Source organism: Schistocerca gregaria, chromosome 3 (assembly GCF_023897955.1).
Source record: "Schistocerca gregaria isolate iqSchGreg1 chromosome 3, iqSchGreg1.2, whole genome shotgun sequence".
Taxonomy (NCBI): domain Eukaryota; kingdom Metazoa; phylum Arthropoda; class Insecta; order Orthoptera; family Acrididae; genus Schistocerca; species Schistocerca gregaria.
In genome coordinates this window covers 859,957,085-859,962,943 of record NC_064922.1, presented here as the reverse complement: position 1 = coordinate 859,962,943, position 5,859 = coordinate 859,957,085, and the positions used below count along the sequence as shown (strand labels likewise).

General features: G+C 34.4%; 1 pseudogene; it reads left to right on the top strand.

The window, feature by feature from the left end:
• The first annotated feature begins 1,714 nt into the window (after nt 1–1,714).
• Nucleotides 1,715–1,832, top strand: LOC126356779 (5S ribosomal RNA; annotated as a pseudogene).
• The last annotated feature ends 4,027 nt before the right edge of the window (nt 1,833–5,859 follow it).

The window sequence follows — 5,859 nt, the reverse complement described above, 5'->3', positions numbered from 1 at the left end:
GTAGATAACTTCCTGTCTAGCTTTCGCAAAAAATCCTGAAGCAAATTTTTGTGGGTCAGAATGGATTAAAAAGTGTTCACATATGGAACTTTACTAAACAGAGCTAAATGCAATGAAAAAAATGAACTAGTAAGATGATATGCACAGATATACTAAGACACTATTCCTCATTTTTATATTACATATGAATTAAATGAGTCTTCACTCAATTTGCCACAACATCCATGACATTTCCCAAAAGAGTTCATGACAAATTTAATTACTCTCTGCAGAGTACACAGGAATTATGATGGGTGTTTGAAAAGTCCATGCAAAAATAAAAACTACTTACCTTTTTGGGGTAAACCATATTTATTTTTTGACATTGTCTCCTTTTAGACTTATACACTTTGTCCAATGTTGTTCTAGTTTGTTGATCTCTTCTGAATATTAGGAATTATCCAAGTCTGCAAAATAGCTATTGGTTGCTGCAATCACCTCCTCGTTTGAATAAAATCTTTGCTTCACCAGCCATTTCTTCAAATTGAGAAACAAATAGTAGCTCAAGGGAGCCAAGTTTGGAGAATAGGGGGGATGTGAAAAGAGTTGTAATCTTGTTTCCATTAATTTTGAAACCATTGTTGCGATGGAAAAGGACTTTTTTGCGGTCCAATCACCAGTGTTTTTCTTGCAGCTCAGTTTTCAGACGGTCCAATAACAATAAATAATAAAATATATGTTTTTGGATAGGGTCCGCCTTTAGCAAAACACAGTTTTGTTTTATAACCCAAAAGGCGGACCCTATCCAAAAACATATATATTGTTAAAGCAAACACGGAAAAAAAGAGCTTCAATACCAAGATGATTAATAATAAACACCTGTAATAGGTTTACCCTTTTTCAGATAGTCGATGAGGATTATCCTTTGTAGATCTCAAAAGACAGTCGCCATAACCTTTCTGGCATGGAATGGTCTTCGCCTTTTTTGGTGGAGATTCTCCCGTGGTAGATTAGATTATTGTTTGGTCTCAGGAGTATAGTAATATATCCATATTTCATCCACAGTGACGAAATGATGCTTAAAGTCCTGCAGATTCTTCATTAACAGCTGCAAACCATCCTTGCAACACTTTGGTTTTTGGTCAACGGTGAGCAATCGCGGAACCCATCTTGCTGATAGCTTTCTCATGTCCAAATGTTTATGCAAAATATTATGTACCCATTCATTTGAGATGCCCACAGCACTAGCAATCTCATGCAACTTAACTCTTCTGTCATCTGTCACCATATCATGGATTTTATAAATGATTTCTGGAGTCGTAACCTCCAGAGGGCATCCAGAACGTTCAGCATCACTTGTGCCCATATGGCCACTCCGAAAATTTTGAATCCACTTATAAGCTGTTCTAATCAAAGGTGCAGAGTCACCATAAGGTTTATCAAGCTTCTCTTTAGTCTCCTGAGGTGTTTTGCCTTTCATAAAATAATGTTTAATCACCACACAAAATTCTTTTTTGTCCATTTTTTGACAATCACTCGACTTCCTTGATTCATACAAATGCCAAACACAAAGAAATAGACCAATATGGCTGAAACTTGATGTGCCTTCTTTCCAAATATGCTACTAACTAAACATGACCTTGATACAAGCCAATGGTGCCATCTCTTGGAATTTGCACGGACTTTTCAAACGCCCCTCGTATAATAATATTTAACACAAATAATATTGTAAGAGGCCAATGGCCTTGCTGCAGTGGTAACACAAGTTCCCGTCAGATCACCAAAGTTAAGTACTGTTGGACTGGGCTAGCACTTGGATGGGTGACCATCTGGTCTGCCGAGTGCTGTTGGCAAGCGGGGTGCATTCAGCCCTTGTGAGGTAAACTGAGGAGCTACTTGATTGAGAAGTAGCGGTTCCAGTCTCGTAAATTGACATACAGGCGGGAGAGCGGTGTGCTGACCACATGCCCCTCCATATCCACATCCAGTGACACCTGTGGGCTGAGTATAACATGGGGGCTGGTCAGTACCATTGGGCCTTCCAAGGCCTGTTCAGAAGGAGCTTAGTCTAGTTTTAGCATTCTAAGGTAAGAAAATTTATTACTAGGTATTTAATGGCATTGTCCCATTTCAAAATTGTAAAAAGGATCTAGTTGTTTAGTCTCATGGCATATATGTATTAAATTCTAAAGCACAAATCTATTACAGAACATAATTATATAGTTGTATGAGCCTGCAAATATAGTGTGGCATAAATTTATACTCATCAATAGATAAGACAGAACTTTAGAAATTGCATGATCTTACGTACTACATTCCTGGGAAAAAAGGTACTTATGGATCATGATCAGTTCAATGATATTATGTAATCCAAACATCTTTTTAAATTTAGGCTACACTAGTCTGTATGCATTAGGACATGGATTTTCAAGAATTTTGAATGGTCTTATATAAATATCAATATATTTCTCTAGCTCAGATGTCAATATTTAAGATCTCTTTTTGACTTTCAGCAATACAGGATCTCCTACCTCAAACTTAGAAAATCTGCCTCTACCATTATCTCTCTGGTTTCTCCTATCCCCCTGCTTTTTCATCATCTCTGACATTCTCTTCTCTCTCTTGCAGTGACAGAATTTTGCATGGAAGAAACTCAGCATTCTCAGAAATAAAGTTAGCAGGTCTGCGATCAAATGTGATTTCGAATCACGAAAAATCTGTTGAAGAATGTTCTAAGCTGTTCATAATATCCTCAAAATCACTGACATACTACAGTATGCTCTAAACAGTCTTCTAATTTCTCTCATATGTCTTTCTGTAGGATTACTCTACGGATGGTACGCCAAGGTTTGAATATGCCTTACTTTTGTGTGATCAACAAAATCTTTCCAAGCTTGTGATGTAAACTGAGAACCATTGACAGATAAAATTGTTTTAGGAATACCCACCTGATGAAAATATGTTTTCAAACTTAGAAATGATTTGCTTACTAATAGCTTTCTTAAGAGGAAACAGCTTTATGAACCTGAAAAATACATCAACCACAACAAAACAAGACAAAATCCATTCTTAGACTTAGGCAAAGGTCCATAAATGTCCACAAACATGAGATCTAGATTATTATTTGGCAGTATGCTTTGCATTTGGCCTCTACTTGTTTGGTTACTTATCTTCACTCTTTAACATCTGTCTCAGCTGGCAATCTTCTTCTTGAATTTCATTCCCATGTTATACAAATAGATGTTTTCCTGACTCTATTGCATACATTTGGTTGATCCACAATGGCCAAAATTCTCACGTGTATAAGTAATTAAAGATCAGTGCATTGCTCCGACCAACATAATTTCCAATCATCTGAGTCAATCTTATGACTCTCAAATAAAATACCATTGTGTACCTTATAATATTGTTCTGTATTTTCTCCTCCTTTCTCATCCAACACACTCTTAACCAATTTCCAATTTTGATCATGATCCTGATTCATGCGGATGTCTTTGAAAATGTTCAAGATCTCTTTTTCCTCCTTCACACCTCTCAAGTACATAAACTCTTTCTCTCTTTCTCCAAAGTTGTTAGATAATTAACTCCCTGAAGAAAGCCCAGACAAAGCATCAGAAACGACATTATCTGTGCCCTTAATGTATCTGATTTCATAATTTAAGTGCTGTAGAAACAAGATCCAATGAGAATTTCTGTTATAGTACAGCACAGTACAGTATAGTATTGCTTGCACATAACATAATGTTTTGTGATCAGTATAGATGATGACTTTGTGACCTAGTAAATAATTTTTAGATTGATTGATTGATTGATTGACTGATTTTTATTGCCCAAAAACAAAACATTTACAGGGATGTAAAGCTTGTATAAGCAACGTCAATAAATGTACAAACAACAATGACAATAAATGCACAAATAATTAATCTATGTTAGAAATTATGTTCACAGAAATCTTCCATTGTATAAAAGTAATTTTGAATTAATAAATTTCTTACAAATATCTTATATTTTTTTAGCTCCAGACTCTTAACTGACTCTGGTATTTCATTAAATATCTTTACAGATGTGTGTTTGAAGCTGTTTAGAGTTTTGGTATATGAACAGTAGTCTTTTATTACATCATTACAGTGTCTTGTGTTATAACTATGTACATCAGAATTCAGATCAAAACTAGACAAATTCTTTTTAATGTGCAAGAGACATTGAAATATGTATATACATGGCAAGGTCATAATATTAAGTTTAATAAATAATTCTCTACAGTGAGTTCTAGGTGGTACTTTACATATTAGTCTGACAGCTTTTTTCTGGGCTGTAAATAAGCATTTTGAGTAGCAATTATTTCCCCACAAGATTGTCCCATACGTCAAATGAGAGTTAATGTAACTATAACAGACAGAAAGCAAAATTTTCTCATCTACTGTTGCTTGTAATTTTCTGAGCATAAATATTCCTTGAGGAATTTTTGGTGTTAAATAATTCACATGTGCCTGCCAGCTTAAATTATTTTGCAAAACAATGCCAAGAACTTTACAGGAACTGTCTCTAAGGTGATTCTATTGTTACAATAAATGTTTAATTGCTGTGTTTTATTTATGTTCATAGACAGGCTATTGGCATTGCACCAGTCAGGAAGTATATCTACCTTGAGTGAAGTAGAGTTACTTATGTTATTATTCATAGGCACTGTAACACTTAAACTGATATCATCTGCATACAAGTAACAGTTTGTAGTATCATCTGTTACATTGCTAGGTAGGTCATTCGCATATAATATGAACAAGAGAGGGCCCAAGATTGACTCTTGAGGAACACCATGGTTAACAGGTAAGAAACTAGAATATTGGTTATTAAAGTAAACAGTTTGAGATCTATTAGATAAGTATGACTGAATAATTTTAACAGCAGAGACTGAGAAACCTACAGTTTTTAATTTCAGCAGCAGAGTGTTGTGGCACACAGTGTCAAACACTTTTAAATAAAAAAAATTGTACTTACAATAAATTTTTCTTCTTTTGCTTCAAGTCAGTTATATATGTAGCTCATAACAGCATCACATGTTGACAGATTTTTCCTAAACCTAAACTGGCTATTTGAAAGTAATTTATGAGAATCTAGAAAATTGATTATTTGAATACTCATTAGTTTCTCAATGACCTTGGATAAAAGTGATACAAGAGAAACTGGCCTATAATTGCTAGGCAAATTATTGTCACCTTTTTGTGGACTGGGATTACTTTAGCTACTTTTAATTTTTCAGAGAAACAACTTTCATCAAAGCAGTAGTTTATGATGTGACAGAGAACGTCTGCTATATTATGACTACCAAGTTTCAATATCTTAGAGCTGATATTGTAAATATCCAGTGAATCACTTTTGCTAGGAGAAAGAATGACAGAGTGTATACATCTTCTACACAAATGTGTTCAAAATAAAACACATTTTCCATAGCATTTTGGTTTTTATAGGCAACATACAAATAGTAGCTAGGTTCATGTTTACTGTCAGGTATCTTAGTAACTTCACTATCTACACTGTTTACAAAATAATTATTAAAACTATCAGCACTAATTTTGGATGTAGATACAAATTCTTTGCTACCCAATGCTAGATTCTCATTAATGATTTTCCACATTTCTTTTTGTTTATTAATAGCTTGTGCAACCAATTTGCAATTATATTCTAGTTTACCTTTCTTAATACCCATTCTGTACTGATATTTGCATTCTTTATATCTTACTTTGGCATGCAAGATGAATTCTTTGATAGGTAGTAGAAATTGTTGCATTGATCTTTAAGTTTTCGTAGTTCCTGTGTGTACCACTTATTTTTATTGGTAGTCAATACCCTGCTCATTTTAACACATTTGTTCTTTAGTGG